Consider the following 21,257-nt stretch of genomic DNA (forward strand, 5'->3'; position numbering starts at 1 on the left):
CCGACTAGGCATGAGGAATGTATTAAATACATAATTAAATAATTCTTCAGTTAAATTCATGAAAAGTGCTTCTACAGTGAAAGTATCCTGAAAACATATTGCTACTCTTAAGTCTGAGGATCAGGAAGGGCTTTTGTGAAAAGGAATGTTTACGGTGAGCCACTGCGGAGGAGTTTATTGGGCAGTGTAGTTCTGAGGCAGGGATGTTTGAAGAGGAAATTGCAATGCGTGTTCTGTTTGCCTAGCTTTCCTGTAGCTAGTCTCTTTTCTAGTCGTCTGATTTACTGCAGTAAGAGAAGCATAAACCTTGATATGATTAAAAAATGAATTTTACTTTTTTGCATTGAATTATACAAAGTCAGTGATATAAATAAACCACGCTTTGACTTGGTTAATACAGATGTTGTCATTATGAGTTAAATGAGTGGAACAACCATCAGTATGTTGTCACAGAAGGGCTGTTTTAAATGTCACTTTTCTGTTGCCTTTCTCCCATCTAGCAGATCTCCCATATACACCAAAGTTTAACGAGGTTGCTAGAACCCTGCAGAATCTGCTAAGTTTTCACCTACTGTGCACTAAATGTTATTCTAGAATGCTTTACGCTCAGCACATTTTCCACTATGCCAATGTTGTGAGCTTAGCAACTGTTTGATTATTTCAAAAACACGTTTATGGGTTAGTAGCCAGTCCTGGTAGAACAAATGGATCCTGAGTGCAATATTCTGTATGTCAGAAGCTGGCCAAATGGTTGATTTGCCCCAGTATTCTTTTTGAATGATCCGTATCAGACAGAGATGTATAAGGTAGCAAATGTTTCATATTTGCTTTACTGTCAACTAAGGGGAAGCCATTTGAATTTTAATAAATGCTGACCTCAAATATTTTTGAACAACAGTTTCTAAATCAAAATCCCTGGCTTTGTTTTTGCTGGAGATTTGAATGTTTTATTGTTAGGTAGACTGTTTTCATAACAAACCAACATAGGAGCACCTGCCTTGTAGAATCCTCCCTGGTTATTACAGAGGCAATCTACATTTTCTAGCCCCAGTGATTCACTATTAGAATATGATGCCATGCACTCTTAAAACATTGTTTCTTTGGCCTGAGTGAGGATTTTACACTGAATTTCAATTTATATTTGTTTTGGAAAAAAAATCAGATGGTTGTAGAATGAGCTCTGTTGCTAATGACTTAAGACTTGGTGGGGATGAAAGCATAGAAAGAAAGCATTTGTATGACTTGATTTTTACAACATAATTTATCCCTAATAACAATAGAAAAAATTACCTAGTAATGTAAAGAATAAATCAAAGTTGAAAAATACTATGAAAACCTGACATTGCTTACCTGTGTTAACTGTTACCAAAGAAAATCATGGATTTTTTAAAATTACATTTGCTGTGAAGTATTTAAAAAGAAGCCTGACATCTAGGATTCATAAAATTAAAAATTTAAACTTCTTGTTTGGAGAAGTTAATTGTCATATTCTTGTTAAGGATTTTGAATATGACGTATTTCTATTTATATGCTTTGTGCAGTATTATTTTCATAAATTTGTAAGCATGGTAAAAGGATTTAAAATAGTCACATTTAAGAAGCATTCTTCTGTTAAAATTAAGAAATTTCATCAGATTACAATGATATTTGTTAGTAATTAAAGGATGTTTCCAATGAATCTGGCATTATTTTGCATACTTAGACCACCATGATATATTAATAGTATTCTCCTTCCTTAGGAGTTGACTTCAGTAGATTTCTTCACAAATACTTTCAGTAAGCAATTTTGGTAATGCTTGACTTGGCCACCCAATTTTGCTGAGATGAAAACATCACCATTAGTATGTTTACACTGTTTAATGTTCAGAGCAAAAAAACCACAATGTTTGTTTACATACATGCTGAGTCATTTCTCCTTCTGAAATTAAAATGTGTAGTCAAGCTTCAACCTCAGGAAGTCATATCAGACTCACAGATTTTCTGGGATAAGTTCATTACCATGCTGTTTTCAGTTAGACAATTTCCAGTTTTCTTAATGTGGATGTATTCTTTGTTTGGAATGTCATACTTTTTTTTTTTCTTGAACTAGGAAGAGATAACTACAAGGTTTAAAGAGACTTCTACTATTTGTCATCAAGAACCTGTAATCCTAAAGTAAAATAATAATAATAATAAAATAGGAAACATTGAATCAGATCTACTATGCTTAAAACAGACTTCCTGTGTTTGTTTCTCTTTCAGATAATGAATTCTGTGCTTGCCTTTTTTCTTCAAATACTTTAGATAATTGAAGACCAAATGATAGAGAAGGATTATTACTATCAACAATAACAAAAATAATAACATAACTAACATTTGTTAAGGATGTAGTATGTATCATATTCTTTTTTCAACAATTTTTAATATTTTAAAAAATAGTTTTGGAGACAGGGTCTTTTGCTGTGTTGCCCAGAAAGTCTCCAACTCCTGATCTCAAGTGATCCTCCTGCCTTGGCCTCCCAAAGTGCTGGATTACAGGCGTGAGCCACTGTACCAAGCTACATATTCTTTTTTAAGCAATATGCATGGATTGTCTAATTTAGTCTCCACACCAATCTCATGGTGCCAATGCTGTTGTTTTAACTGTTTTATAGTTGAGCAATGAAATACAGTCAGGTTAAAGAACTTGCTGTAGGTCAGTGAGCCAGCATGCACAAGGTCTGGATTCATTCAAGAACAGACAGTCTGATTCCACAGCCTGTGCTACTTATAGTAGGCTCTGCTGCTGCTAATCAGCAATTTGGTGTGATATAGCTCTAGCATTTAGCAAATCGAGATATTCTTTTGTAAATATACTGATCTTCATCAAATTTATATTTTATTGTAAATTTGAGACTAATTGTGGATATAGCACAATAAAACATGAACTCAACATTAAAAGCAGTTTTCTCTACTCCTCTTTAATGTGTTATATCATTTATTTCTGGTTAGTCACAATATAAGGATACCCTGATGTTAAAAAATAAGAAAATCGCTAGGAATCTCAGAGATATCTTTGTGCTTGTGAATTCTCCTGATGAGAAACCACTTTGGATTATGTTACACATGATCATTTTTCTGACATGTCATCAAAAGTCCTGATATAAAAATCTTGTTTCAATACCTGCAGTAATTTTTCCTAGGAAATAGTTATAACCAGGGAAAGATCCAGGTTTTGTGGGACCTGGAAAAATACTCAATTTGGGACCATCTTTAAGAAAAATGGTAAGAATTATGAAAATGAAATAGGTAGAAATGTGAATATTTATTTAGAATGAGAACAAGTCACACCAAAATATAAATTTTAAAATGCTCTAAGTACCACAGTGTCAAAATGTCACATAATTCAGAAAATAAAATAATATTCTTATTAACTACCTAGCAACCCAGTTATGCTTTTTCCCAATATTTTTGGAGTGATAGTCTTTGATTATCTCCTCATATGCAAAATGTGTTTATATTTTCTGTAGAAAAAATAGAATGACAATTCAGTCTTTCCTGTAGTGTGGTTGATTGAAATGTACGCGTGTGCATTTGAAGATTACCAGTTTGGGAAAATACCTTTTAGCTTTACAACTGATCATTGATAATGTATATGAATTTATGAGATTGCTTTCAAATTTGGGCAAACCTCTATCATAAAGTTTCTCTCATGTATGAGCTGTTAGATTTTAGGGAATGTAAGGTTTCCTGAGCGGTAACCAGCCCTAAATACTCTGAACTTATGAGACTCATTAACCAGTGTGTGGTTGACAAGAGAGCGTGTTTAATATTTTTCATAATATTTGTTGATATTAACATGTTGTGTAAAATCAGCAAGAAATTTAAGGTTCTTTTCAGCATGTCTATATATAGTCTTCTTCTTTAATTGGATTACCAAATAACTAAAGTGCCTATTAACTATTTGAAAAATATTTTTATCTGAATAAATTCAGCTTTTAGTGTGATCTGAAAACCAATTTGGTATAGTTTATTTCTAAATGTCAGAATAATTTCTTTTAATTTAATTTCATTATTCATATTTATGACATTTAATATCTGTTAAATTTTTTCCTGAAATTTTAGTTTTCTGAAAAAGATGCATTTAACTATGACTAAAAATGTTAGCCTTTCTACACAAACAAATTAAGAATTTATAATAGCTGTGTTGCTTTAACTGGAATATTCTAAAATTTCATTTACAGTGGAATATTTGAGCTTTATTAAGTATTTCATTTCTATCAAAAAGATAATAAAAATACAGTTCATTTTAAATTATACATGCTGTGTTAAAGAGTATATTCCTGATAGGAGGGAACTGGTTTGACGAGAGGGTCAATGAAAACTACATCTCTGCACAGTTTTGTGCATCTGGTATTTGAAGTAGTTGAAGGAATTTTCTTTAAGCTAAGTTCTGGCTCTCGAACTTTGTTTTTCCCTCTATACACATGCTTCTGTAAGGCATATTCATATTACTATGAGACCGCTGGCTATGTGCCTTCCTGTCACAGCACTGATGAGTTCACTAAGTGGATGGGAGGAGAATTCCTGGGAACGATTTCCACAATATGAAGTGTGTGTTTGTATATGCATGTTGGGGAGAGTTGTATAACAGTAACTCAGTGATACATGCAGGTGACTTGTAAATCACGTAAAAATAATCTGTGGCACCCAAACTAAATGTTTCCTCAAGTCAGCTTCCCCATAGCTGCATGCCTTGCCATGCCTGTGTTATGAGGAGCAGTATGACAGAGAGAAGAACAGAGCTGAATGGAAGGAGACATGTTTTCTGTGGCTCCTTTCATGCAACACCAGCATTAAGAAGTTGCAGGAGAGATCTTGTCTCTCTCAAAGCCAAAAATATTTACTATCTGGCCCTTTGCGGAACAAGTTTGGTGGTATCTGCTCTATGCATGATTAAAAGTATGAATTAAAAGTAATAAGATAGGTCTAAATTATTGGCTTGTAAGTGTATCTTTGACATATTGTTAGATTTTTTTATAAAGTAGCAAAACAATATGCATAGTATGAACATTTAGGGACACCTTCCAATCCTAAAATCATTATGCATATTGTAATCTATAGAGACCTAAGTTAGGAAGGATGTAAAACAGAATGCTAACACTCACTATTTACGGTAGAGAAATTCAAAGAATATTAGTCTTGTTTATTCACTTTTTAGTTTTTGAGCTCATCACAGCAAACATATATTATTATTAAAATGTAAAACTAACTGTTTAATAAATAAAAACAAGAACAGGTACTGCGAAGAAGCTAGAAATTACCATTGTAAAAACCACAGCTACCCTCCTCTTTCATCAATCCACCCATCACCTTCCAATTCACCTACTCATGCCTGCCTTCATCTCATTGCTTCTTACATCTCAATCTTTCCTCTTGGGTTACTTTTCTTCTTGTTTAGTAGATATTTTAGTGAAAAGACTTTATGTTTATATGTTTCTGAAAAGACTTTCTGTTTGCCCTTACTGTTGGGTGAGAATTTAACTTACTAATACAATTTTAGGTTAATAGTTATTTCCCCTACACAATTTGCAACAATTAATCTTTGTCTTTTGGTGTTTGTCATTTTTCCTTCTTTCTTCTCGCCAGTCATATTTAATATTTCCCTCCCTCCCTCCCTCCCTCCCTCCCTCCCTCCTTTCCTTCCTTCCTTCCTTCCTTCCTTCCTTCCTTCCTTCCTTCCTTCCTTCCTTCCTTCCTTCCTTCCTTCCTTCCACACAGTGTTGCTCTGTCGTCCAGGCTGGAGTGCAGTGGCGCAATCTCGGCTCGCTGCAACCTCTGCCTCCCGGGTTCGAGCAATTTTCCTGCCTCAGCCTCCTGAGTAACTGGGATTACAGGCATGCACCACCATCCCTGGCTAATTTTTTTGTATTTTTCATAGTGACGGGGTTTCACCATATTGGCCAGGCTGTTCTCGAACTCCTGACCTTGTGATCTGCCCACCTCGGCCTCCCAAAGTGCTGGGATTACAGACATGAGCCATCGCACTCAGCCCTAATATTTTCTTTTATCTATGATATTTTGCATTTTCCCCATCCTCTGCCTAGGGGTGAAAGTATTTTCAGTTCTCAGATTTTCTCTTAATTCAGTAAATTTGTCAACCATTTCCTCTTCAGGAAATACCTTACCAATATTTTTTTCTGCTTTAGTTTTTGGAATTCTTATTAGCTACTTAATTTACTGTCTTTTAAATTATCTTATTTCCCATGGATTGATCTTTCTATGTTATTTCTTGGATCAGTTTTGCCATATCTTCTTTTTAATTCACTTTCTCTCTGGTTTGTTATTTATCCAGTCTACTTTGTTAGTGATTACATTTTCATTTTCAGATGTCTGTGTGATTCTGTTTAATATACAGCTGTGTCTGATTCATATTCACCATTTTGTTACATAACTCATTAGTTTTGGTTTATGAATATTATTTTTCATATTTCTGAAGATTTTAGAAGATTTCAAACATATACTGTATAAGCTCAGTTTTGTTTACAAATAAGAGAACCTGACCAATAGTGGTAAAATCATAAGGCTTTTCTTGTTCATTACTGAGAAGTCTGGAGGGAAGCAGACCAGATTTGAGATTCCCTGAGGCCATCAGGTGCCCAGCCTCCTCTTGTCCTTTCTCTCTCTACTTGACAGTGTTGGTGATTTTTCCTCTTATGGGTTATAAAATGCTTGTCTCAGTTCTTCCCCTGTCCTCGTATGGGAGTTGGGTTCAAAGCGGTAAGGATACTGTCAAAAAGGATTTTGTCTCTGCAACCAGAGAGGAAAACCTCCAATTAGGCTCCAGTAAATCCTCCCTCATATCTCTTTGATCAGAGAGCTGAGTCATGGACACCCCCTTCCCCCCCACCAACAGACATACTCCTGGACCAATGATTGGCAAGCAGGAATGGGTTAGGTAATCCAGCGTTAAGCTATGTGCCAAGGCTGGGCACCCAGTGCCCAGTGGAGCATGAAGGAAGGGGTGACGCCCTTTGGACAGCAACCAACAAAGTCTGCCATGTCCTTATTTTAAAATGTTTTTCAGAAGATTATATTTCATATGAATTTCCGTGGAGGTGAATTTTCCCAGTGAACTTTGAATTGTTTTGTTTGCAATTTTATATTTCTTTTCTTTTTCTTTTCCATCCTGTTTCTTTTTCTTGCAAGTGCTTCTCTTTCCATAATGGTTATTGTGTTGGTTCCTTCTGGCCCCATGTTCAGAAGCAGCTCTTAGATTGCTAGTTTGAGGTTACTTTTGATGTATTAGAGTTTAATGTTTTTAATGGGAGGTTTAGTTCACTGTTGAGAAAAAATATAAAATGCTCGAGATAAGCCTCTTAAGCTCTGGAAACAGGATATGCTCTTAAGAGATTTTGAATTTACATTCTGTAACTTAAGTCCCTCAGTGGATTCCCCAACTCCCATTCTTGTTTTTCTTCTCCAAATCTCATTCTGTAACTTAAGTCCCTCAGTGGATTCCACAACTACTATTCTTGTTTTTCTTCTCCAAGTCCTAGAACATCTATCTGTATTCACTTCGTAATTCTGGAATCCAAAAACTCTGATCAGAAAATTAAGTTGTTGAGAGAAAATGGAATAGGAGTACATGTAAGGCCCCATCTCCATGTTAGACACTATAGAAATTTCCAAGTGCCTCAGTCATGGGCTAGGCTATTGGAGAGAAGGGATATGCGCATAAATATATGTGTATGAGCACCCAATTAAAAGCGGTGGCCAGGCTGGGTGTGGTGGCTCACGCCTGTAACCCTAGCACTTTAGGAGGCCCAGGCAGGTGGATCATTTGAGGTCAGGAGTTCTAGACTACCCTGGCCAATATGGTGAAAACCTGTCTCTCCAAAAAATACAAAAATTAGCTGGGCATGGTGGCAGGCACCTGTAATCCCAGCTGCTTGGGAGGCTGAGGCAAGGAAATCACTTCAACCTGGGAGACGGAGGTTGCATTAAGCCAAGATTGTGCCACTGCACTCCAGCCTGGGCGATGGAGCAAGACTCCGTCTGAAACAAACAAAAGCAGTGGCCACCATATGTTATCCGTTTTGAGAAGAATGAGCATATTCTATCCTTATGTGGTGATGGGGAAGGACTAAGAAAAAAGAAGGGCACTGTAATGGCCAGGTCCTCCACCAAGAGTGATAATTGAGTATTAGCTCCAGCTGTCCAAGCTGGCACCTCCAACAGCAACATTAACATGACATCCGGTTACACTGCCTTAATAATTCCTGAAAAACCAATTGTTTAACCTTGGCTTCAGTGGGCCCTGCTGACATTATTTATTGTATCTTTCTAATTTTATTACTTTGCTATTTTTCAAACGGTGATTTTTTTACTTTATACCTTGAGTTGTTTTGACACAGGATTTGAGTCTCAAGATTTTAAAATGCCTTTTTTGAAGCTCCTTAATATTGTGGGTGAATGGTTGTCATTAAGAAAGTGTTTGAATATAGCATCATATTTCAATACGTGTGTCATGAAAAATATCTCTGCTGCCATCACCACTCCGCTCATATTAAACGGCTCAGATAGATTTTGCATCTCATAATCTCACTGACTTAAAAGTAGATGCATCTCAAATGAGAACCAGAAAATTTACACAGCCATATTACACTTAAATCCAGACATTAACATTTTCCCCATTGCAGATAGGTGGTCTCCTTACAAAGAAAAAAAACTAAGATTTTCCTCATTTTATTTTCTTTTTTTCTCGCCGACTCACTTGATTTTCAGATTTTCATACCTTTTTTTCTGTTTAAATTACAACAATATACAATCAGTAATGTGCATGAGGTGCTAAACTATGTGACTTTTTCTTATTAAGCAAACAAAAAAATATTAGTGTGATAGATTCTGAGGTGACTTTGTCATGGTCTGAGGCTTTAGCCACAGCAGAAAAATATTTGTGGCCAAGAACTGCAGAAAATCTATTTATGTCAGTATGTGGCTTAAAATTCTTTAGTAACTGCCCATCACCCAAGAATAATGTCTAAACTTCTCATCACAGTTTAGGAAGCCCATTCACTAGCCCCCACCAGCTCTCCAACTGCCCTTCCCTATTCGCCTGTGGGTCCCATTTCTGAAGTCCTTCGCATGCTCAAATACGGTGCTCATTGCTGCTTCCATATTTTTTTAGTGTTCTTTGCTCTCTGGAACCTCCTTGTCCTGCTCACTTTTAGTCTGGGAAATTCCTACATTCCTTTCAGGATAGTGAAATGTTGCCTTAATATGTGAAATCCTTCACACTCCACTCTCTCCACTCATACACTTACGTGCCTTTCACCCCCAGTGGAACATAACTTACTTAGGGCTAAAGACCTAGGCCTTGCTCACATCAGTGCCTGATGTCTCCCTAACAGGGTGCCTGAGTAGACAGACATACCCACTAAATAGTAAATAGGACAGAAATAGACTGATTTGTAAGGACCCTGAGTCAGGACTCATGCTGTAGCAAAGGGCTGGCTAAGGGAGGTTCTGTTGACCCTCAAGAAAACTAGGGTAAACCAGTGCCAAAATCAGTTTGATGTAATCTGAAGGTTAGAGTCTATGGTTTTGGTGTGCATAGGCAGCCATAGACATGCATAATACAGGCAGACACTTATGGGGGCAAGTTGAGGGCATCATGGTGGGAGCCAGACTGGGACAATATAAAAATCCCAGTTATAAAAAGCTGAGTAGAGCGTTAAAAACTAACCTTTGTGCAAATGACATTGTGCAACAGCAAGCAGGTCAGTTGATCAGCAGTGGATGACAAATCACTAGTCTGCAGGCTTTGCAGGAGTATATCTGGAAAGCCCCCTCCCTATAACCTACTTTTGTTAAATTGATGATAGTACCCATCACAGTGGTGACCCTCATTGACTGTCTTAAGTTTTTATATATTTGGGTAAAAATGCTACCATAATGTCTCCCTGTGGGATGATGAATGCATTTCAGGAAAGAGTAGTTTCACCCCATTTTCATAAAACTGTTATGCTTTAGACATGTATATGTGCAAGTTAGTCTACAAAGATATTTTTCTGTGCTCTCTTGGCTGAGAGGACCTAGAAGCAATGAGCACATCTAGCATCCAGAACTTGATTTCTAATATCATTCTCCAATAAAAGGAACCAGGCTCCTTGGAGAAATGGCTTATTCTCCATTATTGTCCATGGGTTTGAGCTAGCAATACCATCAGGAACCTAGACCATCTTGTACTGCCAGAAAGTAAGGAAATAATCAAACACAATGATGGGGACACATGTCAAAGGGACACAATTAAAAAGTGACAATTGAAAAATCTCCCTACGGCGAAGCTGGGACAATTTGAGCAATACAATACAGTAGTATTGGATGATAGCCCCAAGTATGAAATGAACATCTGTCAGTCCATACTAATAAAAATACGTGATTGAATAAATAAATGGGGGAGAGCAGACAAATTTCCCATGCAGAGTAATTTCAAATTATTTATGTAGCATAACTCTCCATTCCATTCCTTAAGCACATTGCGAGTACCTCTAAAAAGTGCAGTATGGAAGTGGGGAATAAGCTTATAGTGGAGAAGCCTGCCGAACACTATCTCAGCCAGGCGATCAAATTTAACACCAGTAGTGATGAACCATGTGGACGGTTTATGTGATGATGAGAATGGCACTTTACATCCATGGTCTTCTTCTCGGAAACCCATAACCCCAAAATAATCATGAGAAAAATCTTACATGAGTAGCATTTTACAAAATACCTGACCAGTATTTCTCAAAACTGTCCAGGTCATCACAAATAAAGTCTGAGAAACTGCAGCAGCCTTCAGAAACCTGAGGAGACATGAAGACTAAAGCTAATGTGTTATCTTGGATGAGATCCTGAACTAAAAAAGGACATTAGGCAAAAACTGAGGAAATCTGAATAAAAGTACATACTTTAGTTAAACCAGCAAACAAAAATGGCTCCTTAAGAATGGCAAAGTCTTTTTCAATCTTTCCGATCTTCGCCAAAGTTCAATTTGAATTTGAAGACTGGCTCTACATCAGTCTTTAAGAAATGATTAGTGAACCAGTGTCCAGAACTTCTTCCATTTTCCTAAATTTCCTGGTTTGTTTATAAAATCCCCCTCTATATTTCTTCCTTTTATATGGTGCTGAAAATTTTCAATCCTTTTAAGCTGGATGCATTACAGTCTGAAACAATGAACAGATAAGGAACTTAACTTCTTGGAATAAAGTAGCAGCGCTTTAAAGAAAGAGGAAGAATTTATGTAATGATCCTTTAAATTGTGATGAAAATATGGGTGTTTGATAAATGACATTTTTAACATTCCTCTTAGCAAAAAAACTGTTCATCCAAATAACAATGATAAGAAAACATTATTTTTCAATTGGTATATTAGGTTAGGGAAAATTAAATGCTTAATAACCCCACCTCACACCACTTCAGTTTATTTCAACACAGGCAGAGTTCAACACAGGCCTTTCTGTTTGGATGTTCATGAGGGTGACTCAGAGACCTAGACATTCTCTATCTCATGGCTTAGCCATTCCCTCTTGCCTTGGAGTTCTTCCTTCCCAGCCTTCTAGATGCAGAGAGTGGCAGGATGGAGTGAAGTTGAGAGGAGGACCGTAATGGAGATTTTTAATGGCCGAGTCTGTAGGGGATATTTCACTCCTACTCCCACGTATATATAAAACTGAAATATAGTACTTTGAATAACAGAAGGAAACTAATTTTTAAGGAAGTATTATCTCTTCTTAGAATAGCATCTGTTTTTAACTGCTTACAAGTTCTATAACTCACCAACAGATGACTAAGAGCTAGGACTGACACTGAAGTTCAATAAATAACACAAAATTATCTTAATAGGTTTTTATTGTTTTGAAATAAATAAGCCTTTTAAGAGGTGATTGTAGGAGATAGATGTTCATGAATCATAGTCTATCAGCATTTTTTGTTGTTGTTACAGTGAAAAGCCTTTGGTTGTTTTAGAGATAATAATGGCATGTTAGCTGTTCTCTATAAAGAGGATGTTTTGAACCTTGTATATGTTATTTGCCATTTTCTGATGGTAGGAAGAAATGTGTGCTCATCGTTTTGGTGCAGTTGTGACTACTGCATTTTCTGGGAGGTTTGCCAGCGTTATTCATATAGACTTGAGCATATAAACCTACAAAGACAAGTAGCCCACGTACAATTTTAACCAGTCACTTTGGAGAGGAAACAGCCACACTAATCAGCTATTTGTGATCTAGACTCTTATAAGAGTCTCTCCCACCTCACTCCATCTATTTCTTCCCTTCTAACTAAATGGTAATGAGAATATCATTCTGAAATGACATGAGCCTGCAATTTGCATGAATTTGATACAGAAAGTCTTATAATCATCACATGGATCATAGTTCAATTTTATATATGTGCTTTCCGGATTCCATATGGAGATTGGGAAAATTATTCAAATTGTTAGAATATAGACCTGTAATCTCAAGTAATTGATGTCCCCTATTTTAGGAAAGCATACAACAAAATTCAGATGCATGTATATAGTCTATAAATATTATTTTTAGGTAAGAAGTTGAATTTTTCATGATTGTAAATGGAAGAAAATCAGTTTAGGCCAAAAAATATATAAAATGGCTTGAAGATTGATTTCACCACATTTTTACTTTGTTTCAAATGTTACAATAAAATTATTAGAGCTTTGCCACTGAACCAATCTATTTTAGACTCATACTGAGTAGTAGCTCTGTAACTTGACTTAAATCATTTGTGGAAGAATTCTTGAGTCATCTGGAAGACATCTCTCTCTCTCTCTGTCTTCCCTGTACAGTCTCCCTCTTCCCCCCATACCCCCTTTCCCCTTGCCCACCTCTCTTTCCCTCCCTTGTTTCTATACTTTCCTTCTACTACTTTGCAGGGGAACTTCCCTATTTTCTTTTTCATAGCAAATATGAGATAAACTCTAGGCAAATCCAGTTTAAAAAAAGAAAAGATTATCCCTGATTTCTGAGGGAGGATAGACAGTTTTAAAGAGAAACAAGAAAGAGATTGGGGATTCAGCTGGATATGAAAATAGCTATATTCATTAAGAAGAGCAATGCAAACAGCTGCAAATTTGGATAATAAGCAAGGAAAGATATTTGAATTTCATTAGGCTTTTTTTTCCTCTACAGTTAGCAAATATCTCACCTTCTAAAATTACTTCAATTGTGATTCATCCACAATAAGCATGTAATTAAAATTGAAGAATGTTTACCAGGTGAGGGAAGTTGATGAAAGGAGCCTGGAGAAAGGTTTGGAAAATGTGCAAAGAAGGGCAATTCAGGAAGCACTCTGTAATTTGGAAGATATTTTAGGAAATGTAATGCCGGGGAGGATTGCAATCAAATAGATGTTTCTGGTTCAAGACTGACCTGTAGAAGCTAAGTCACCAGCATCTTTTTGGTGGTGGAAGTGAATTAATTAGTTAATTCAATCAATATTGATTGAAATTCTATTGTGCTTTGACTTCTGCATCAGATTCTGTGAGAAAAATTGAGGGGAATACCATTTCTATAATCATAAAGCTTACACTCTAGAAAGGGAGATAGAAATAAAACATAATTCAGATCAGTTCTGGTGAGAAGTGTAGAGTACTGTGAGCAGAACTGTGTGGGTATGTGTGATGTAGGGGAAGGGATTTCTGCCCCAGTCTGGGCACGGGCTCAGCAATATATCTCTTGTTCTTGTCTCCGGAGCCAGGTATGCAAATAATTATGGCAGAGCATACTTTTTGCTCTTAATGGCAATTTGTGATACTGCATTGAGAGCATAGTAGGAGTCTTCATTTCATTATACATGTGTCATGGAAGGCACACAAAAGACATAGAAACCAAGTCCAGAAGGATTGGCATGAGTGTGCAAATTGATGTATTTGGGGAGATATTCCATAATTTTTTAAATACAGTCTCAAAAGATAGGAAAGAACTTTAAGTACTTCAGTGTTACTGGATCCAGATATTGGTGAAGGGATATTATAAAATGAGATACACAGGAAAAAAGAGGGGCTGGTGAAGAAGAACACATTTTATCATGAGTTAGAGACTCAATTTTTGATGAGTTAATGGTGATATGATAATTGCTATAATTGAGAAATGGAAGATTATGGCTCTTAATAGTTTAAAATGAGGTACTTACATGTCTCTGCAAAAAGTATAGATGTTTGAGAGTGTAGAGTCATATTAGGGGGCTGAGAAATCAATATTCTGAAGTCCAATGAACAATGGTAGAATATGACAGAAAAGGGCATCTGAAAAAGTAGATATTATGAAACTTTTGTTTCGATTTCATAGCTACATGTTTGTATGCCTGGGGTGCAGATAAAACGTGGAAACTGTATTTCTTATTGTGGGTTGGAGTTAAAGAAGCCTGAAAGTCGCTGTAGTGGAAGTATTCAGTTTCTCAGGTGTGTTTTCATGCTGAGGAAAGGGGCCTGGAGAAGCAGCAAAAAGATCAGGAACTGGACAGACTCGAGGCTCTTGCTCCTGAGCCTAAAGAACAAATCATCTGCATCCGGTCCCAATGTCAACAAGAGTGAAAACACTTTGCTTTGGACCCAAGGTGACAACAATCATAAACCCACCAGTTGCCTCCTTGGTGTTGTGATACAGATAAATTGAGAATAATGTTTAACTCAAGGTAGGTATTTGCCCCTTGTAAATAGTTGATGAGTTCAATGTCCAGCTACAGAAACTTCTCTTTGGCCCTCTGGCAGAGTTTAGAGATTTCTGGGCTTCTTGGAGCAGCTTGGGGGAATGAGGAATGGGTGGTTATAGGGGGGACATTTGACCATTTTCTACTTCCTCTATTTTGATTAAATGGTGGGAAAACAAATCTCCTGTGGGAGCTACATCATCTTTTATGTCTGCTGACCAGAAGTTGAAGCCCAGGAATCAGTTCTTCAAGCAGCATTTTAATAGAACACACAAGTGGCCTTCTGAGATGACCCTGATATCAACTGTGATACAATGTGCTCTGTTTTAGATACAGAAGGCACAACCAGGGAGCAGTGGTCCCAGAACAGAGGCTTCAGGCAAGGCTTTTTAGGATAAGGGATGTGTGTGATTTTGATGTTAAACCCTAATTACAGGTTAGCCAGGAAAAGGGACCACCGGGTGGGGAAGTGAGAGGGGTATGTTTTTGAGAAAAATAACCAAGTTTGTACCATTAGCCTGAACTTTCACCGTTCCCTTCACCAAACTCTGATGATAAAGCCTTTCCAAACTTCTTGAACTTGCTCTGTGCAAATTTTATCAGTCCTGTGCAAGTGTAGTTCTTTTTCTCAAAAACACACTAGGAATAGTAAGATGGTCAGAGTGTGTGTGTGTGCATGTATGTGTATGTGCATGTGTGTGTGTGTCGAGTCCAGAAGACATGGGAAAGGTGTGGGAAATGAATATGAATCTGGAAAGCTAAACAGAGCTGACTGAACAGCCTTGTGTGATTGGAGGAACTGATGAAGGATTTTAGGTAGGGAGACAACATGCGTTATATTTTAGAATGGATGCTGTGGAGCTGGTGTGGTGGGTTATCTTGGAGGGGTCTGAGATGAGGGCAGGGAGATTGGAATACAGAGACTGATAAACAATTTTTCCATAATGCTTATGGACATATTATATCAATAACATTTAAAATATTTAACAATTTTTGCTGAGGTCCTGAGCATCGATGGTGACTCTGATAAAGATGTATGGTTATATTCAGGTTTTCTAAGATTGCCTATCCCTAGGTCTCACTTCCTAAATGATTGCTTCTCTTCAAGACAGCTTCTGAAGCCAAAAGCTTTATGGGCGACAGCTCTGGGAATGCATTTTAGCGTTATCATCTTGTGAGATCACCACCCAAACATGAAGGCAAGTGCTACAGACTTGCCTCTAAAGATGTAGATGGTTTTGCCACCAAATAAAGAATGTGTTGTGTCAAAGAATCAGGTTTCTTCCAACTCTAAAAGCCTATGCTTCTTCAGTTATTTCTATTTTGCTGTAAACCATAAAACAAGTTAGAGTATGAATCCAGGGAGTGAAGAAGCTCCCAGAGCTGTCTGAAATGTGCCATGGAGGGGTTGGCATCCATGTTCTCAGAGCCACTTTAAGGGAAGTTTGTGGGATGATTGTCATCCTGTAAATACCCAGCACAGTGCTGCCTGCTGCCTGCTGCCTCCCCCTCATAGCAGATTTCCTGTCCTGCGTGACAGATCCGGTAGAACACATAAAGTGCAACTTCACTATTTCGGGCCCCATTATAACTAACTGAAAATACAACACAAATTCAATTCTGTCTTGATAAACATATGGTCTATCTCCCGTGTAATATCATGGTGCGTCCTTATTAAATCTTGCTTTCTGTTGTTGTTAAAATGGAATTCTACTATAGTGTACTTTTACAGTTGATCTTTTGTGCTTCAAATGATTTAGAAATGTTTTGCATAAGTAAATCCTGGTTCTAGAATATTCAATTGATGATTTATTCTTAGAGCCTATTGTTAATTTATTTAGTGTTTGACTACACGTTATGGAAGTGTTAACATTATTTGTTCAAGGTTTTTGATATTTGATGCCTTAAAAATATACTTTTCAAAGCAGACATTTTATTTAATGAGGGGAAATATATTGTTCTTTGAATAGCCTTGACACTGTGCCATCTCATAAGTGTTGTAATGTGGAATGATGAATTCTTTGCATATATATATTATTTGAATATATATTTTTATAGTGTACACATAGGTATCGATAGTCCATTTATTTTAAAAAGCATGTTTATGATTTTAAGTCATTCTTGACTTGTGGAAATTAGTATTCTGACCTATGTTTTTCCTATTCCAGGAAACATACTTTTTAAACACTCACATTAAAAAATTGGTGAGGTTGGCCAGGTATGGTGACTTACGTCTATAATCCCAGCACTTTGGGAGACCGAGGCGGGCAGATCACTTGAGGTCAGTAGTTCCAGACCATTCTGGCCAATATGATGAAACCCCGTCTCAACTAAAAATACAAAAAATTATCCAGGCCTAGTGGCAGGCACCTGTAATTCCAGCTGCTCAGGAGGCTGAGACAGGAGAATCGCCTGAACCTGGGAGGTGGAAGTTGCAGTGAGCCAAGATAGAGCCACTGCACTCCAGCCTGGGCAACAGAATGAGACTCTGTCTCAAAAAAAAAAAAAAAAAAAGGGTGAATTTGCTTCAAAATATGGTTGTCAGTTGTAGAACAATGACATGTTTTCTTTATAAAAATCTTATAGGATAGGTAAGTATTTATGCTTTTAAAGAATTAATAACATTTAAAATGTGTGTGGTCCTAACTGAATTATTTTTTGCTCCACAGAAGCAGCTCAGATAATTCCTGATGATTTCTAATTTCAACCATAAATATCACTTAATTTATTGTTAAAGTATTTTTCCTTAATGGAATTTTTCTCCTATAGCTTTAAGACAGCTTCTGACTTGCAATTTCTTTATTAATTTTATTTTCTTAAGGTCACATTATTCCTGGCCTTTCAGATTTTTTCATGATCTGTGACTCTTGTTTCATGGGCAGGAGCTTTGTCCTCTTTCTTTTTTCTTCACCACTCTTTGCAGCTCTGACACTTCAGTTAATTTTTCAGAAACCTTAACAACTCTGCAGTTAATTTTTCAGAAACCTTAACAACTCTGCCTTTGCAGTGGCACTGTGCACTGTGGAGGACAAAATAAAAATTGATGTAAGCCGATTAATCATTTAGCTCTACTGCTGAAAACTCCACATTTGTTTCCTGTTGTACCAAGAATAAAGTCTGTCTTTCCTAGGACTTTTGAGACCTCCTGTCTCCTTCCCTGCTCTCCACTTCCATCCCTTCCCTTTGTTGCTTCCACTATGCCAGGCATATTGACCCTCGTGTGGTTTCCCAAATATTGTGAGAATCATTTTTCTCAAAGTTTTTATCAGCAAGATAAATTGCTGGGAGTTTAATTTCTAAGTTAAAAGATACAACAATGAATGTTTTAATGGTTAACATAAAATTGCCTTTGAAGGTACCAACCTACCTTCAAAGTACCTGTTTATAAAGCATATAAAGAAGAATAAGGAGTACGTGTTTCCCAAACCTGTAATGATGCTCTTTCAGACTTTTTGATCTTGGCCACATATTGGCCATCCTCTTTTTAACATAATAGGGCCTAGCTTTGAGTGGATTGATTATTTTTAAAGTTCTGAGCGGTTAAACCTTTGCCATCATGGTCCCAAGCACTGTTCTCTAGAGTGGTGCTGGTTCTGGTGATTAGTAGGCTCAGGATGTGGTTATGGGAACGTGTGGCTGAGGCTGAGTAAAGGAAAAGTCAGGCAGGTTGGGGGGTCAGATGTTCAGACACAGGGATGCTGAGATCATCAGGAATAACACCAGAAGTGGGTGGGGTAAGGAAGAATGGAAGCCAGGTGCTACAGGCATTTATGATCTCGGTGTCTTGATAGATGGGAGAGGGAGGAAAAGATGCTGAAGGGAAGCTTGGTGAGCAGCTATCTGTATGGGTGTATTAATCACGTTTTTTTAATTTTCTGAATTTTGTGATATCTTGGCATCTTTGTGCCTTGCTGAACCTGGAGAGACTGTCCCTCCAGAGCTAGCAGATTCCCAAATATATCAAACAACTTGCCTGGGAGCACACTTTTCACTTGCAAACCAACAAATCCAAAGCCCACATCCTAATCACAGCAGCCAGCTCCTTTCTCTAACTCTCTCACACCCTAAGTCAATATTTCCCCTGCCCTGTATCATCCCAGGGCTAGGTATCAGACAACCAAGGATCACCTCTACAGCTCAGAGCATGCTGAAAGTATTCAGATTGTCCAGTCTTAACCTTGCTCACACTTGCCTACCCTGCTTTATTCATTCCTTCCTGCCCTACCACAGTACAGACCCTGGGACCTGCTCTCCCCTTGCCACCTCCTTCACTCACCCAGGTGCTTCCTCAAGTGGCACTGTAAGGCATGGCATAGTGTGCCCCCTCCTGTTGGGGACTGTGAGTAACAGACTTTCTAACTGTGAGTCATAGAACTTATTTTAATGGCGTTGACGTCTTTGTGTTGTTACTCAGTCACCTTTATGAATTAAATTCCAAGAACATTTAAAACAGTGGGAGACCCTCAGAGAATTGGGCAGGAAAATTAAATATTAATAGTCTATCATGAAGCTGTATTTTTACACAGAAACATACATTGACATTGAAATCTGATTTATGTAAAAGAGACCAAAACAAACAAGCAAACATAAAAACAACAACAACAACAAAACAGGTTTTTAAAACAGTGTGTACACTGGTCCCAATTATAAAGACAAACTTTCAGTATACATAGTGTAAGACACAGAAACAAATAGTCCAGCATAAGATACCCAAAGTGCTAAGAGCAGAATTTGGGATAACTTTGTTTATTTGTATTTTAAAATTATCTTCCAAGAATTGTGAATTATTTTGTGTAATTCCAAGTCTTGCTGTAACGTGGTGTCATTTATGTATCTTTTGCTCCTTTGGGCATTAGAACCTTGATTGTGATGGTGACGTAGGAGCCATCAATTCCACACACACATATTAAACAATGCTATATGGGTGGGCCTCAATTTATTTCTACAACCAACATAGATTTTTTTTTTGGAAATGGCTGAGTTTGTGCTCTAAACTGAGAATAATGTACATTTTATTGTATGCATGCATAAAGTATGAAAAATTTATACGATATTTAGATAACAATTCCACTTCTTCCTCACTGAAAGCTGATTGAGACCCTTCATTGTGAAGTCTATCTTCCTAAGTTCTTTTTTCATCAATCACAGAATCCTGTTTTATGTGCCCCATGGCAGATTTTTTTTTCTGTTGCATTTATTTTATCAGATCCTAGAGTTTCTCAAGTATATTTGCTCAGCATTTCCTCTAAGCAGAGTCATTTTGGAGGCTTTCCTTTCCTCTGTGTGCTGTGCTCATAATGTTGAATGCCTTATGTGGTAACTCCTGATTTTGCTTTTATCTGTCTGTTGAATCAAATAGTTGTCTACTTGAGTTTGTAGTCCTGTATGTAATCTCTCTGCCAGAGATTTGCTCTGTAGAATCAGTGCTCTCTGTATACCCAACTGAGGAATATTTTACACTCATTTCATATGTGAGGATCATTCATACTTGGGGCCCACGCTGAAAGAGCTTTGACACTGCCCAGTGTCAACAAACCACTACCTGTCTCCCAGATAGCAGTACCTTAGTATTTGTTGTTTGCTGAATAGTCAGGGGTTTGTTACCTACTCAATGTCATATGTATATGTAACATACACATTTTAGATGGAGGAGTTGGGGGAATGTCTTTCTTGAATGTTTAGGAGAATTTTAGGTGGTTTTGTTCTATACATGTACAATAAATGCTAACTCTCAGTATACAAAAAAGGATTGAATAAACTGGAATAGTATTTGCAACACAAAGTTTAGAGCACCCAAATGCTTTCCTCTTATCACCATGTATACTTTCTAAAGCAGAAAAAAGTAAATAGTTAAAATCTGAAAAGCTGAAGTGCCATTTGATTATTTTCCAAAGGACCAAACCACTTGTCCCTTCACCTCATTGTCTTACTGAAGCATGCCTCGCCCTCGCTTTCATGGTTATTAGTATTGCAAGCTCTGTATGAAAATAACAATTCTAGGTGAATTATAACTTTTTGGACTTAATGGTTTATTCCATTGAGGATAGATTTGTTTTATATTCCTTAAATTGAAGGCAATTCACATATTTTAAAATCCCTATAATTTTCATATATTTTAGCAGACTATATATTTAAGGGTATATATTTCTTGATTGTGAAACAGTCGCAGTGGTTTTAGATGCATATCTTTTGTCTTTCTTTCAAATCCAAATCCCATAGTGAGGCAAATTTAGTCCATTCCAATAAAATATTTTAAAGTATTTTTATTAAAGCAGAAATTAGAATAATTATCATTATTTATAAATACTGCTTAACATAAAAAGAACTCCAAAGAAATTATAATCACTCTGTAAAATTGAAAGTAAAAAGCACTTAAAAATTCATGAGTATAAAATAAAATATTCCTAGATAAAAATTGTGTGCATAAACAACTTATATTTTAGAACAGAACTTGGAATATTCAGTTTGTGTAAACCCCTAACCAGAAAATTTTAATGAAAAAAAATCCTCTAAAGTAACAATAAATATATTTTTTCTGTTTATCAACAAATGGCTAATGAGGATCAATAATGTTTTTATAGTTC

The 21,257-nt window shown here is 36.8% G+C and overlaps 1 protein-coding gene across 3 annotated transcripts in view; it reads left to right on the forward strand.

The window, feature by feature from the left end:
* CTNNA2 (catenin alpha 2) overlaps positions 1 to 21,257 on the forward strand; it is a 1,149,887-nt gene that overhangs the window by 100,817 nt on the left and 1,027,813 nt on the right. The gene's annotated exons all lie outside the window — the stretch shown is intronic.

This window comes from Chlorocebus sabaeus, chromosome 14 (assembly GCF_047675955.1).
Source record: "Chlorocebus sabaeus isolate Y175 chromosome 14, mChlSab1.0.hap1, whole genome shotgun sequence".
NCBI lineage: Eukaryota > Metazoa > Chordata > Mammalia > Primates > Cercopithecidae > Chlorocebus > Chlorocebus sabaeus.